Below are 17,677 nucleotides of genomic sequence, written 5' to 3'. Positions count from 1 at the left end.
GTAGTAAAGAAACCTTTTCAATAACTATCTCCGCACTCCTGCCCAAGCGCACACAGCTTCTGCTTCATTTTCATTGATTAGAAATTTCTTACCTGCTCATTCCTGAACCCATTACTTCATGGGCAAGCACATGGCCATGAAGAGAAGGAAAGAATCATTCAATCATACCTGGGAAGGAAGCCAGATTATAAAGGAGGAGGAGAGAGTCAAAGTGTTGCAACAAGACTCTTCTACATTTCCCCTGCTCCCTTGGACAGTCTCATCTCTCCCTATGGCTTTGATGACTCTGTATATATTACGTGTGTGTATATGTATAAATATGTATCCATGCAGATGATTTCAAATTGATTTTTCTAGTGTTCACATTCCTCCTGAATTACTATTCTCAATTTCTGATTTGCACATATTCTTGGACAGTGTAACCAAGGACACTGAATCAACAAATATCAAACTTAGTATGCCCAAAACTAAACTCCAATTTTCTTTCAAATGTATGCTTCCTTAGAATTTACTTTTTGTTAAGGGAGTTATTCTAGGGACTCAGCTAAAATGTGGGATCATGATAGCTTCCTCTTTCTTAATGATGTTCATCAATCAGCCATTAACATCATCTACATATTCTCCTTCATCCCTATATCTAGCATCTGCCCCCTTCACACAGGTACACTACCTTGTTTCAGACCTTCGTAATTTCTTATCTGACATTTTACAAAAATCCCTTAACCGATTTCCTGCTCACATATGAAGATAACTTTAAATGTATCCTGTTTCTCATTTACTATAATGTAATGCCACCTCTCCTCCCTCTGTCCCTTTTGGACATAGCCTGTGTTCTGGTTATACTCATCTATTTAGGATTCCCTGCATGTCTTGTGCCCTTTGACAAGGGATGCCTTTTATGCAATGTCCCCACTGCCTGGCTTACTTCACATTCACATTCTCTGCTGGGAAGATTTCTAATTACCCTTCAAGACTCAGCATTAATGTCACCTTTCTCTGATATCTTTCCTAGTACCCTTGGAAAGATTAGTTTTTCCTCCCTCTGAGAATAATCTGTACATATATCTACCATGGAACCTATCAACATGTATAATTGTGGCATGTTTATGCTTCTTTCTCCTTCTCTCAGCTTGACAGCTCTGCTATTCTTTGAGGTTCTGGTATATGTGAACTATGTATCGTTCAACTTTTTCTCCCCAGGGAAAAGCAGGTAGCTTCAGATGCTGTAAACTTTAAATTAATGTTTGAAATGCTTCTTGAATGCATGAACACAAGCCTGCTCTTCTGTTCCAAATATACTTTACTTTAGTGCAGACAAACAGTAAAGCTCTTGAAAATCTGAGCTGTTTAAAAAAAAATAAGAATTTTTAAATATCCTATGTTATTGTACAATATTATTTCTCTGAAGGAATATTCCCCTCTATATGCATAATAAATGGTCATTTTCAGACAATTATAATAATGGAAACTTTACAATTATTTTTCAGTTGTTCAGAACTCTGTATTAATAAATTTTCTATGTTAACATATGTTGTATAATTTATAACCTTTTAATTATACTTACAATTTCCATATAGAGTATTATTAATATTACATTGTTAAGAAATAAAATTTCACTGGATAAAAAAACAGTTTCTTAGAGTTTGATGTATAAAATTATATATTTGTCTGCAGAGGTAGACTTCATTCCACTGGCAAATAGCTCAAAAAGTTCAGACACACAGGAGGCAACTTATATCCCACTTTAAATGAAACTATTTATCTACTTGGACAAGATCCACTTTGCTGGGCACCAGTGTCTGATTGTCCCTTAAAAATCTGCTGTGGACTGCTGTTGCTGCTCATGGATGCTGTTCTTTTTGACCAGCAGCACCACCTCCTGTGGCCTCATGGAGCCTGTGGCTAGATGGCATTAAGTTCACCAGGTAGCACCAGTCTCAGTCAAGATCAGGGACCATTTCACTGGTTACAGGGAAGACTTGCAACTGCTTTGCAGAGCACTGGTGCCCTGCATGTTCCTCGGCACTATCATAACTGCTAGCTACCATTGATCTTCCTTTCTTTAATGCACTAAGACTTCTGCTGAGGACCAATGAACAGCCTTCTGGGCATGACTGCCTCTAGGTCCAGCTGCACCGTCCTGGATATTCAATTGTTTGGTGAGCAAAGACACCAGTGCTGCTGGGTGTTGCCAGCTTTCATTAGGCATTCCACTGCTCTGTCGGAGTTTTCTGGGTGCATAGGAGATAATGTTCTCTGGAGTATTCACTGTCCTGAAATGGAACTGTGTTTCATAGGAAAGTGCTAAACTTAGCAACATAGACCCAAATAAATAATATTCCTTATGCCACAATGTCAAACAGTTCTATGAACAGTTCATTATCTTCTCCTGCTCTTCCCTCACTGCTTCTTCTTATACTCTGATGTAAGTTCTTACAAGACTGAGCCAAGAGACATATTTAATCTTCAAACATCATGGTATTATAAGGCTCACTTCATCCTGTATCGATCAGAACAGTGCTTGCTATATGTAGATCCGTGACATATTCTCAATCAGATAAATTAGGGAAAACATAGCCTATTTTAAATCTATTATGAACATTCACACACACTCTATAAAATCCTCTGTGAAATGTGGCAATAAGATTAAGAAATTTCTTTCTTTAATTCATTTCATTTCATGCTCATGTTATCACAGGATGCTGTGTATCTGTGTTTCTCTGTGTGTTTGAATCGTCTAACTATATGATAGAGTTAGTGTCCGTGGAAATATGGACTAGGGCTTTTCTATGGAGCCTAGTTGTTTTCTTGACAATTTACTAAGCTTAATCTCTCATAGAAATATAATCAATCTCACATGAAGAAAGACTTCTGAGAGGTCCATCCCACAATGTCATTATCACTTATTACCAAAGAATGGTTAAAACTTAAAGACTTTAACTGGTATTTTCTATGTGTAATTTTAGGTATATATATTCTCTCTATATATACCACATGTACACATGTGTATTTGTATGCAAGTAGGTGTAAGTATGCATATGTATATATGCATGTTCACATGTGTGTGTTCATATGAAGCATTCACATATACACAACACACATACATGTGTATGTATGTACATGAATATATGAAATGTATTCGAATACTCACATAGAACTTTTACTCTATGGGGAAATAAATAAAATAATAAAAGTGATTTTTTTTCTGCATTTAATTATTGCTTTGGTCCTACATACCAAGAAAAGGCAAAACAAAATCACTATTCTAGGATATTTTTCCTGTAAAATCGTGTGTTTGAGAGATTGCAACTTTGGCCCATTTAATATCTCAGCCTGTGGTGTATTCTGTCTTTTCTCTGCCAAGTAGGTATCACATCTTTGGTTGAGGTTTTACTTCCCATGATCAAGGAAGGAGACTGGTCCCTTTGATTCCATGCCAGCCTGGGATGCCTGGAGTACAGTCTTTCCACAGATGTCCATTTATAAGATGCATCTGTCCTCACATCTCATTCTGCCAGCTGGCCTTGAGTAAGCTGGATGGCAGTGTGCAAAATCTCAGGCTGCTGGCCAGCAGGCTGCAGCATCAGTGTGCTGACTTCTAATCCTCATGGCTCATATCCCGGAGGGCACCAGAGGAACTTGGGAACATTATAAAAATATTGGTTCCAGGGAAGTCATTTCCCATTGTAGGAATATCAAGAAATATTACAAGTTCAGCATGAATACTGGCATATGCATAGGGGACTATTTCAAAAAAGTCAATTCAGACTAATTATTGTAGGGTAGCTGTGCATTGATAACACCTAGGCACAGTTAGCATCTTGCCATGAGTTTGAGGAAAACATCAAATGTATGGGATGAACAAGGAAGGCAGAGATATAACAAGCTTCCAGTGCCAGTTAGACATGGACAGGTGGTATTTCTCCAGGGAAATTTCAGGGTAAGCCTCACAGAATAGTTGGCTCAGCATTTTTAATTTCGATCCCTGCCTCATCTTCTGTTTTGCTGAAGAGCCAGAAACTACTGAACTAGAATGAAGTCCAAGGTTACCTTGACCATTCCATTGATAGAGGCATTCTATAAAAGAATTTCAGGCAGATTGATATTTGTGTTACTCCCTAGGTTTCGAGGTAGAAATATCCTCTTTCTTTATTCTCCTTTACCTTTGACAAGATTGCCTAAAGATTGTGTTTGAGAAAACTTACCTGTGTCTGTCTGTAGCTCATAGGTATATACAGGTGATGATCCAATGAAGTCTGGTTAACTTTTATTCCCTACTTATTTGGGATATAAAAGGTACTATTGCATTTTAGGTGATGGCAGGAGAAGCTAAACACAGAAGCTAAACATTAAATTTCAAGATGGAAGACCTGTCACCATTCTACATTGTCTGAACCATTTTCAAACATCATGCTAGGTAATATTACTTTAGGATTAGCAATTGTGCTTTTTCATTTGAAGCATTAGAAAGCTTAATATGCAAATAACAAACATTATAAGCAAAACCACAGCTTTGGCACAACAATATCTCTTTTTGACACAGACACAGATGTCCTTTAATCCTCTGTCTTATGTTATCTGGCTCACATATTCCTAATTGCTCAGGCTTTCCTATTGCCAAGAGGTGATTTTCTTTTTTGCTTTTTGTTTTTGTTTTCCTCCCAGTTATCAGAGACTTTTAATCTCAATGGAAAAATATATATTGCTGCATATTCAGTTGCAGTTTAGTTTTCCCTTGTCACTGAGATGAGGGAAGACAGATGGACTTACTATTGTTAGACATTGACAATAGCTAATCATGTCTTTGGGCAAGTTTCAAAGATAGACCTGGGAACATCTGAAGAATTAGGTGATAGAAAATTGTAACAAAAAGAATTTTAAATATTGCCTGAACTTTCAAATCAAAGTTTTCTGATTTTTTTTTTTTTTAAGGTAGCAGGTACTTGGACTTAAATATTCACCTGCTTTGGGGGCTTCTGTAAGGATGACATGAGGAAATGCTTTGTAAAGCTTTATGTACAGTATAATTTATTGTATAAAACTGAGATATATCTCTTATTTTACATAAAAGGCCTCCAGGAAGAAACTAGACAATCTCATATTTAGCGTTTTCAGTATAATGGATAAGACTGCCTTCTTCTAGGCAAGCAAACCTTTCTTTTTTGTTCAAAAATAAATTCTTTTTCATTGAACATTAATAAAAGACTCCCAGTCTGGAAAAGATGGTATAGATCTATTTCTTCCTGCTCCTCCTCACTCCTACTTAATAAGCACAGCTATAAAGTTTGGAAGTAACAAGAATGAACCAAAGGAGAAATGTGAAAGCTGGTAAAAATAAGGAGAACTGATTTTGGACCCCAGGTCTGAAAGAACAATAAAGCATCAGGTGCCTTATATACTCAAACCCAACAGAAGGCTGCATATATCTAGTGTTTCCTGACCCAGAATATAGAAACAAAAAGCAACCCAGATAGGCTCATTCCTCCCCTGGGTGAGACAGGAGTCCCTCTGACAACATTAGGTGGGCTAACACAACCTGAAAAGAGGATTAATAGAGAGACCTGCCTAAAAGACGTGGCCAGGGGAAATATTATTTTCCTTGCCAGACTTGAGGATTGCCCTGTACTGCCAAGGGACTCAGAAATAGGTGGATGAAACAGGCAGGAGATACTCAGCCACAGCAATTGGCTCAACCCAGCAAACCTCTTTGTCCCTGTGGGCCTGAGAATTTCCCCTCACACCCAGAAATAGTGGGGTGGATGGGGAAAACCAGTAAGTTGGACCCACCAAAAAAAGTAGACAATCCTAGAAAGCCTCTTAGGCTCCGGGCCTGAGATTGCCCTCCATACCAAGACGCATCTGATGACCATCCTCGAGGAACCCCTTCTATTCTTACAGGCAACAGCAGCAGAAATGAGTGGAAGCTATAGAAGCATCAGATAAACCAAGGAGACTGAAATAACACCTTAAAGACTGAAAATTAAACTGTCTGTGGAATCACGGCATACAAAAGTAGACTAGAACCTGCCTGCTAACCTTAAACAGGGTAGCTGCTTCCTAAAAGATTTCTTTTGGGCCTAGAGTCTTCTGATACAATAGAAAAAATATTGAATATACATAGAAAATCACATATAATGCCAAGAACCATGAAAATCACAACTTGCATGAGAAGACAATGAACTGACACAAATACTGAGGCAAATCAGATATTAAAATTATCTGACAAGGAATTTAAAGAAGCCCTCAAAGAAAAGTTTTAACAATCAATTTCAAATTATCTTGAAACAAATGAAAAATATAGAAAATCTTAGCAAAGAAATAAAGTATATAATAGAAGCAAATGGAAATTACAGAACTGAAAAATATGATGATAGAAATTAAAAAAAAAAATAACTTGCAGGGTAAGCTCAAAAGTAGAGTAAAGAAGAGAGAAAATAGAGTCAGTGAACTTGAGAATGGATCCATGAAATTTACCCAATCCGCACAACGGAGAGAAAATAGACTGGGGAAAAAATGAACAGAGCCTCAGGAAACTGAGTAATAACAAAAGATTAACATTCTTAAAATCAGAGTACCTGAGGAGAGGAGAAAGAGAATGAGACTGAAGAGTATTCAGAGAAATAATGGCTGAAAACATCCCTAATGTGACAAAAAAACATAAATGTGCAGATTCAAAGAGCTAAGTGATTCCAAACATGATAAACCCAAAGAAATTAGTGCCAAGATACATCATAATTAAACTTCTGAAAAGTAAAAAAAAAAAAAAAAGAAACGGTCTTAAAAGCAGCTAAGGAGAAAAAAATGAGTTGCCTATAAGGCAAATAAAATGACAATGGGTTTCTTATCTGAAACCATGGAGGCAGGAAAGAATTTACACAATATTTTTCAAGCTCTGCAAGAAAGAAACTATCAACTGTGAATTCTATATCCAAGAAAACTATCCTTTAGGAATGAAGAAGAAATAAGACATACTTAGGCAGAAGAAAATAAATAAGAATTTGTAAGTAGCAGAACTAGTCTTAAAGTTGACAAAAGGGAATTCTTTAAGAAAAAAGGAAATGATAAGAGAATTTGCAGCATCGTGAAAGAAGAAAATGATGAAAAAAGCAGGGATATTTGTATATAAAATAGACTATTCTTTTTCCTCACTAATTTTATATATATTATGATTAAAACAAAAACTAAAACCCTCACTTCCATCCAGGTTTCTTTACTTTACCCACTTTTAAATATTTTTATGTTGTCCTTTTACTTGAAGTGATAAACTGTTGTAGACTGAAATGAGTCACAAATGTATATTGTAATAGCCAGAAAAACTGTACCAAAACTATACAATGAGATACACCCAAAAATTCTGTTAAATATATCTGGCAGAAAAAGTTTAACACATAGGAAGGCAAGAAGAGAGAAATGGGAAAGAAACAAACAGAAGATAATAAAAGGGTGGATTGAAGCACTAACATATTAACTACCTTAAATGCAAGTGATATAAATGCACCTTTCAAAAGACAGAAACTGGCAAAGTAGACAAAGCCACCTGAGATCTAACTCAGTCATGGTAGACTTAAGAGGGTTTAGAATTCAACATTAGTGTTGGTCAAGATAAATAATTAAGAGTATCATTTATAGCTTAAGCATTCTTATTGTATTTTGGCCTATTATATTTTAACTAGTCATATTATTTTAAAATAAAAGAATTTTTTTTTATTTACAAAAAAACATAGGGTCTAAGAACAAAGAATGAGTCATTGAAGAGTATTTCTCTTAAAATATCATGAGGCAATACCAAGAAGAAAATTTCATCATATTCTATCTTTGGTTCTCAAATGTAGCATTAAATGTGTCATTATTTCCTTTAGATCAATACAAGTGATTTCACATAGTTCACAATCTTAAATGTTCAAATCATATACTACAAGGCTATAGTAACCAAAACAGCATGATACTGGCACAAGAACAGAGACATAGACCAATGGAACAGGAGTGACAATGCAGACATAAAACCATTCTCATGTAGCCATCTGATCTTTGACAAAGCAGACAAAAACATACACTGTGGAAAAGAATCGTTCTTCAATAAATGGTGCTGGGAAAATTGGATAGCCACATGTAGAAGACTGAAACAGAATCCACATCTTTTACCTCTCACAAAAATCAACTCATGGTGGATAACAGACTTAAACTAAGGCATGAAACCATAAGAATTCTAGAAGAAAACATTGGAAAAACTCTTAGAGACATTGGCCTAGGGAAAGAATTTATGAAAAAGATCCCAAAAGCAATCACAACATCAACAAAAATAAATAAATGGGACACGATCAAATTAAAAAGCTTCTGCACAGCTAAAGAAACTATCACTAGAGTCAATAGACAGCCTACAGAATGGAAGAAAATATTTGCATGCTATATATCTGATAAAGGGCTATCTAGGGTTATCCAAAGATAACTAAAATCTATATAGAACTCAGGAAAATCAGCAAGAAAAAAAAAATCTAACAACCCCATTAAAAAGTGGGCAAAGGACATAAACAGAAAGTTTTCAAAAGAAGACAGAGAAATGGCCAATAAACATGAAAAAATGCTCAATATCTCTAATCAACAGGGAAATGTAAATCAAAACCACAATGATGTCACTTATCTCCAATTAGAATGGCTTTTATTAAAAAGTCCCAGAACAACAAGTGTTGGTGTGAATGTGGAGATAGGAACACTCATACACTGCTGCTGGGACTGCAAATTAATAAAATGTCTATGGAAATTAATATGGAGATACCTCAAAGAACTACAAGTAGAACTACCATTTGATCCAGAAATCCCATTACTGGACATCTACCCAGAGGACAAAAAGACATTCTATAAAAAAGGCATCTTCACTAGAATGTTTATAGCAGCACAATTCACAATTGCAAATATGTGGAAACAACGTAAGTGCCCATCTATACATGAGTGGATTAACAAAATGTAGTATATGTGTACCATGGAGTACTACTCAGCCCCAAAAAACAATGGTGATCTAGCACCTCTTGTATTATCCTGGATGGAGCTGAGGCTCATTCTCCTAAATGGAGTATCACAAGAATGGAAAAACAAGCACCACGTATACTCACTGTCAAATTTGTGCTAATTAATCAACACTTATGTGCACATATTGAAGTAACATTCATCGGGTGTCGGGCAGGTGGGAATGGGGGGGAGGTGATGGATGAATTCACACCTAATGGGTGCACTGCGCACTGTCTGAGGGATGGGCATGGTTGTAGCTCTGACTTGGGCAGTGCAAAATCAATATATGTAACCTAAACATTTGTGCCCCCATAATATTCTGAAATTAAAACAAAAGTTTTCCATTAAGAAATAAAAATAAATAAAAATAAATAAATAAAAATGTTCAGCTCAAAATGTGTCCTAAAATAACGTACATGTATTTGGAATTTTGTATCCACATGTAAAATGGATGAGAATTTTATTACCCATTATTAATTCACTGCAGTTCAACTGAAGGTCTAAACTGGCACATCTTTATTTTGTGTTTATTAATTTGTTTATTAATTCATGTTAATCATTAAATTACAAGAACATTGCCTATAAATTGTATTGTTGGAAGCAGAAAATATTCTGTGGCATTAGAGAACTTTTTCATAGCTTTTGATTAAGTTTCAATTGTTTTATTACCCTCCTATCACTGTTGTTACTGAATGGAATAATGTATTGAAAGATCTTTTTAGAGAAATGATACAAACCTGTGAAAACTGTATTTTCAAATGAGATGGTTTCAATTTACTGTAGATTTCTATTGAAAAGTTAATTAAGTTTTGTAAAGGTGAACTTTTTAAGACATTTCTCAAAGTGGGCAATTATTGCTTTTTCTGACAGAGGCAATTAGAATGAGCAAGCTGTGGCCTTATTTAACTCTGCATTCAGACAAGGACGACTGTGTCTTTAACAACACCCCTGACAAATCCACATACTGATTTTATGGAAAAGTTATGGTAGCAATTCTAATTTTTAGCTTTGAACATGAGATCCATTCTTCTTTCCACAGTGTAAAAAGAGGTTTCTAATGGTTGAATTTAAGATATAAATAAGAGCTAAAATAATGACATATGTATATAACATTTCACGTACTTTATAATACCAAATTTACTTAATATGCTTTCATAGATCTATTTTGTATTTAGATTAGTTTGGCCTAAGAAAACAAATGAGTTATTGTCTTGACTAGGACTGAAGCTTTTGTTATTGTTTTGTTTAGAAACAAAAAGAGGGTAAAATATTAACTTTGAAAGGTAAGAGCTATATTTCTATTTTTTACATAACATAGCCAAAGGATACTGGCTCATATCAGTTTCCTGTCTAAGTGGAACATGTTATAATATCACATTTCCTTATAGAGTTGAAGAAGTAGTAAACATAATAGTCTTTTAGTTAAAATTTGTTGACATCAGCATGAACCCTTGTTTTTCCACTGCAAAATTCTTTATGAGAATTGTATTGCTTGTCAGCCATAGAGACTAAACACTCTCTTTCACCTAACTTCATCATTCCCTCTGTTAATATTGTACATTGTGACTGAGAATTATTGCTGAAATATTTAAATATGCAGGTCACCTAAGGGCTGTTAAACAGCAGGCATTATTTTTAAAAAAATAAGTATTTCATCTTCTTTGAAGAAATCAACAGCAGATTCATTTGTAAAGCAGCATTTTTGAACCCTAGCCCAGGAACTGAAACAATGGATAAAAAGAAAACGATGTTATTCTTGTGTTAATATAAGAAACACTCAGTAATTTTCAAAATGAGTTTGTCTCATGAATGTCCCATGAATGCTTTGGAGTCCTTGACACAACAATTATATAAGCATAAGTTGGAAATATATGTATAATGGAAGGGCTTGAATATCTGTGGAACAAATTCTCAGACCACCGTTCATGGTATTAATTTTGCATACAGTTTGAAAGCAATTTGTAATTCAGAGCTGGAATTAGGGTAAGACAAAGATAGAACAAGTTTATTATATACATTACTGGTTTTAAATGCACAATGAAATTGCTTACATTAACAATGCCATTGATTTGATTTCTATGGCAGGAATTCTTGTGCTTTTTATTAAGTTTTATATATTGATCTAGATGTTAATAGCACTTTTGTTCATTAAAAAGGTTTAATTTAATTACTCCAGGAAAGTCTAAATTCTGTTCTCTGAGTTTATTACCATTCTCAATTACATGCTCTGCACAGCTGTTGGAGTGACCTTTATAAAACACACAAACAAATCATGTCACTCCCCAGCTAAAAATTCTCCAAGAGCTCCCTATAGTCTTCCAGATAAAGTCCAAATTCCATAGCTGGACCACAAAATAGTTCGTGATCTGGCCCTTGATATCTGAGTTTTACTGCTTTAACAACCACCAGGGATAAATTGTGAAATCTCTCGTGCTATTTTTGGCATTTGATCTAAACATTTCTCAACTTTTCTTGGACTGTTCTTATCCCTCCACCATCTTTGTTTCTTTCCTGAAATCTTGCCCTGACTCTCAACTTGATTCTGACTCTGCCTTTCAATCTTTGGAATTTTTAATGTCCTCTCCAGCATTTTGCAGTATCCTCTGTTTTGGATACATTTCACTCTTAGAGTTTTTCCAGTGCTGAATACCCCAATATAACCCCTCACACTGATTCTTGCCTTAAGATCCTCTTCATGACATTCACTTACAAGGAGCATTTAGATGCTATATCTTCAGCCTTATCCTTCTACTTGCACCCCAAATTTCAACTGCACAACCTATCTTAACTACTTCTTGAACTTTAAATTCTTTTCCTCCCCTTTATTTTTTAATCTTTGTTAATCTCAGTGTCTTGAAGCATTTTTCTTCCTTCTTTGCACAAGGCAACTTGATTGTTACATGAAATAATAACCTCCTTAAGTAAACACCCATTTTGTTCATTGTTTCAACAAATACTTATTGAGCATTTATGTGTCATACACTCATTTTGGGGATACTGTAGAGACGAGATTAACCAATTTCCAACCCAGTGGAGTTTATATTTCAACAATGTGTCAGACTAGTCATAACTCTAATTTGAATATATGCTCTTAGATGGATTTATGAAAATAAACTCCATAACAGATTTTAGAGTGTAATTGCCTCTGTCTTATCCCTTATTAATCTACATATAAGTAAAAATAACTTTCTAATGTAGCATAAGTGATATATGTTATATTTCTCTATATCAATATATATTTTACAGTTGTGATTGGGATTTGGAATGAAGCTGATTATGATTAGGCCTCATATAAAGCCTTTACTAATGATATAACTCTAAGTATTAAAAAATATACAATTCTAGGTCAGAATTTGCAAGTCCAAATGACAAAATAAATGCTATTTATTCATGTAAAAACCTGAAAACTGTGATTGTAAAAAGAAGGCTTAGTGACAGTCTTTAATAATCAGAGGTTTCACATGAAAAATTGATATCTTAAATTCAATCCTTTAGGTTGTATTCTTCCTTTATAATAGACATGATACTGGAAGGAACAAAAAATAAATCAAAATAAAATATGTACTTTTCCTTGCTGCATAATTTCAGGATAATTTGGAAACTCTATATTCACAAATCAGCCCATATATGCCCGAAGTTCTCCTTCAAAATCAATTTATATTGATTAAGATACTTATCTATCAAGAAGTACATACTTATTGATAATTATTGTGTTGCCTTAACTTACCAACAAGTTGACATGAATAAATTTATAAAATGTTTCCCAATATGAAATCTGGAAGAGTGCATGCCCAGTTAAAATAACGGAAGTGTAAAATGACAGTTAGTTTAATGGTTCTGTCTCATTGAGTAGGTTCTATCTCTCTGAAATTTCAACTTAGATCAACATTATTCAGTGAAAACAAGAGGTTGTCTGATATCTAATTCCCTTATGAAATTATGGGCAGTATGTCAATATCTAATCCTTAAGCAATAAAGACATCAAAGACAGACAATATACAAGGAGGATTGAGTCAGACTGTGTTTCAAACCTATTTTATACCACTTAAAAATCTGAGCACATTTGGCAAATTAGTTGCATGCTCAATACATTCACTCATGCAGCAAATAGAAATTGAACACTTAAAATTATCAGGATCTGTCTAATTGAAGCCCATAGTCTCCCAGAAACAAACAAACAAACATATCAGGATGACTTAGTATAGTTGTGATGAGTCTTATGAAGTAATGCATAATACTCTGATAGGACATTAAAAGGAAAATAGCAGATTCAGTGTCTTCATCTCTAAAATATGCTTAACAGATGCAGTATGTCTACTTCATGTAGTCATAGGAGGTCTTTAAAAAGTAATGTATATAATGCATGTTATTTTAGCTTCTTTCACTTGGTAGGTACTTAAAATTTTTAAATATAGAACAAAAACAATCAACAGAAATGTGAAGATCAAATTTAGGTAGCAAACATGAAATCATCAGTTAATGACCAAAAGTTATGATTTGGGGGAGGGAAATTATTCAGTACATATTTGTATTCTACAGTGAAGATTTAAAACACCATCTCCATTTAACCCAGTTCCTTCAGTGTTAACTGTGGAGGCTTCTTGTTATGGTCTTTAACATTAGGCACATCTCAGAGTTAGTATTTGTGGATAAATTACTTAAGTGGAGAATATGAGAATATGGGACCCATGAGGGGAAAGTTGAGAGGATAGAATACATAAATATGACTATAATTCACAGTAACTTAGGTTGCTGTAATAAAAAACAATGTGAAAATCTTAGTGACTTAAAACAATAAAGATTCAATCAAGCCACATATCTATTAAGAGTTGGTCATGGCTCTGCCCCACATATTCTTTAAGCTGGGACACAAACTGAAATCAAAAGAAATATCAGCTCTTAAAGCTTATATGCCCAGAGGTGGCACACATCACTTCCCTTCACATTCCATTAGCTAAAGCAATCCATATGGTCAAATCTTTTGTCCTTTCAGAGAGAGTATAAAATTATCTCCAAAGGAGAGGAAAAAATAAGTATGAACAATATTAGGCTACCATGAAATTATAAAATAAATAACATTTTCGGGACACAAACTAACCAAATCCACCTCTTTTTATGAAGTACAGAATATACTTTAATATTATTTATTTATACTTCACATAATTAAATATTTCTTTATGACTTTAAAGGAGTTCAGAAAAAAAATGAAATAAAACAGAACTCTTCTCATGTTATTCTGGATCTACAGAGAACAAACATTCCATATGGCACCAGGATTGTTGCTTAATGTTTGGTGCATTGGGGATATTAGTGATTGACATTAGGCATGATGTATGCATACGACCTTGGGAAAATATTGTGAGTGTATTTGCAAAAAGTATAAAATCTTTTCCCATTGATTTCCTAGTATTATCTTTTCAAACCAGTAAGGCTTAATTATAATCACATTTTAAAAACAAACATATATTTGAACACTGGTTATAGAATAAATACATTTGAGACTACCCATTATGAGGATATAAGATGAATATATTTAACTGAAATTAAAATTCTTTAAGAAAATAGTAATAGAAAAAATGTAATCATGATGAAATAAAATTTAACTATTAATTAGAAAATATATATTTCAAGATTTTGGGAAAAAATAAAAATATAGCTTTCAATAAACTTAGTAATACTATGTTCTCAAATGTTCAGGAAACTAAAACTAAGTAATAAAAGCTAACTATAAACCGATCTGTTTTCAATTTCTACAGTTTATCTAATTACCTGAAATAGGTCCTTCTGCACATTCCTTGATTTCTCCATTTTTCTCCATTTCTCATGCCTACTTTCATCCATTTTATCTCTTCTGTTTTTAAGTCCATATAAAAGGGGATATGCCAGGTGTTCAGAGAGCCAAGGGCTACATATGATTAAATACTGTGGAACATAAAATTTATCTAAACTTAATTTTTATAAGATGTTTTTAGTGTTTGAAAATTTATTTAATCATATATAATAAGGAGACACATCAGGGGCAAAAGGAGATTCTGGTTAAACAGACCTAACAGGATCCTTAGTGAAGGAAGTTCAGGGTGGTCAGATATCTCCTAGAAGGTAGTGAGAGGTAAGGAATTTAACCAAAAATGGAAGCAGATATTGAGGGTTGGGAAATCTCGCTAAATTGAGTCAGCAAGATCCTTGTTAAATCTGAGTGAGGGAGGCCAGACAAGGATGGACACTGAAAGGCAAGGCCTAGAAGGCTTAAATATAGTTCAGTCAAAGATAGGTCTTTGTCACTACAAACATGCATGTAGAAATATTACCAAGTATAGATGCACAGAAAAACACTGAAAGAAAATAAAAGAAAATGTTTTTAGTGGCTCTATTACTTTTTGTAATTTATTATTTTCCATAATATGTATGTGGGGCTTAAAGGGATTAAAATGTCTATAATACTTTGAGTATATACTAATATATCCAAAGAATTAAGTATATTTACGATAATATATAACAGTTACCAAATGAGCTTGTTTTATGCAAGCAATTTTAGAATATCCAGAGTTCATTATGTGATATGTCATTAGCTGGCCTCTAATTTCTTCTACTGCCCATTTTATTAAAAATTTCCCAAGGGGTTGAATGGAGGAAATGCTGACTCTTTCCTTCAAAGCAGGATCAAGGAGCCAGTGGGAAAGAAAGTTGTCCAGGCTAACTAATATAGCATTTTACATTAAGAATGGATTCCATGTAACCCAACTATCCTTATCTTATACACTCAAATCTGAATTTAAGGTGACTTGATGTAAACAACTACCCCACCCGAAAGCCTGGGCCCAAAAGCCCTGTGGGTTTCAGAGGATCCAGCTTTCTTCAGAAGGTGGAAAGTGCATTGTAAAGTACAGAGGGAAACTTTCTTAAAAGTATCTTTTCTCATCACTCTATATTTTGCTCCTTATATAATAATTACAGCTGCTCTCCTGATACATATCTCTTATCCCAAACTTCTGTCAGGTGCTAGTGTTCTCTTTCCTTAGCTTTACAATCTCTCATATTTTCTTACTTAGAATAATCTTCTCTCTCCCTTTTTATCACCCTTAAAAGTATCCTCACTTTCTGTTCTTACCAGGATACCTCTTTTCCTTCCTTTCTTTCTTCTTTCCTTCCCTCCTTCCTTCCTTTTTTGTTTCCCTCCCTCCTTCCATCCTTCCTTTGCTTTTCTGAGAAAAAGAATGGAATGTGAAGGGAAGTGATGTGTGTCACCTCTGGGCATATAAGCTTTAAGAGCTGATATTTCTTTTCCTTTCAGTTTGTATCTCAGCTTAAAGAATATATGGGGCAGAGCCATGACCAACTCTTAATAGATATGTGGCTTGATTGAATCTTTATTGTTTTAAGTCACAAATAAATATGTATGTTCTGATTGTTCTGACTGGAACTTTCACTATTTTTCTCCCTCTCCTTGGGCCTGCTTATTCCTTGAAACACAACAATATTGAAATTTGGCCAATTAACAACCTTACAATACCCTAAGTGTTCATGTAAAGGAATAGTCACACCTCTCTCACTTTAAATCAAAAGCTAGAAAAGATTAAGCTTGGTGAGGAAGGCATGTTGGAAACCAAGAGAGGACAAAAGTCTACGCTAAACAGTCTACCAAGTTGTGAATGCAAAGGAAAATTTCTTGAAGAGAATTAAAAGTGCTACTCGAGTGAACACTGGAATGATTAGAAAGTGAAACAGCCTTATTGCTGATATGGGGAAAGTTTTAATGGTCTAAATAGAAGATGAAACCAACCACAATATTCTCTTAAGCCAAAGCCTAATCCTGAGCCAGGCCCTTCCTTTCTTTGATTCCATGAAGACTGAGAAGATAAGGAAGCTGCAGAAGAAAAGTTAGAAGCTAACAGAGATTAATTCATGAGATTAAAGGGAAGAAGCTAGCTCTATAATATAAAAGTACAAATTGAAACAGAAAATGCTAATGGGGTAGCGGCAGTAAGTTATCTAGAAGATTTAGATCACCGATGAAGATGTTTGTATTAAACAACTGATTTTTAAGACAAAACAGCCTAAACAACCTTATGTTGGAAGGAAATGGAATCTAGGACTTTCATAGCTAGAGGGAAGTCAATGCCTGGCTTCAAGGTTTCAAAAGACAGGATGACTTTCTTGTTAGGGGTAATGCAGCTGGTGACTTTTAAGTTGAAGCCAATGCTCAATTTACCGTTCTGGAAATCTTATGCCTCTTAAGAATTATGCTACATCTACATTACCTATGGTGTATAAATGGAAAAAAATCTGAATGACAGCATATCTGTCTATAGCATGGTTTGCTGAATATTTTAAGCCCACTGTTGAGACCTAATGCTCAAAAGTAAAGATTTCTTTCAAAATATTACCGCTCATTGACAATGCATCTGGTCACCTAAGAACTCTGATGGAGAGAAACATGGAGATTAATATTATTTATATGCCTGCTAACACGATGCCCAGTCTACAGCCCATAGATCAAGAAGTAATTTTGACTTTCACATCTTATTTTTTAAGAAATACACTTCATAAAGCTATAGCTTCCATAGATATTTCTTCCTCTGATGGATCTGGGAAAAGTAATTCAAAAATCTTCTGGAAATGATTCATTATTCTTGATGCTGTTAAGAACATTTGTGATTCATGGGAGAGGGTCAAA

Source organism: Eulemur rufifrons, chromosome 7 (genome assembly GCF_041146395.1).
Source record: "Eulemur rufifrons isolate Redbay chromosome 7, OSU_ERuf_1, whole genome shotgun sequence".
Classification (NCBI taxonomy): Eukaryota; Metazoa; Chordata; class Mammalia; order Primates; family Lemuridae; genus Eulemur; species Eulemur rufifrons.
The sequence above is the reverse complement of the archived record's forward strand: the minus strand, read 5'-3'. Positions refer to the sequence as shown.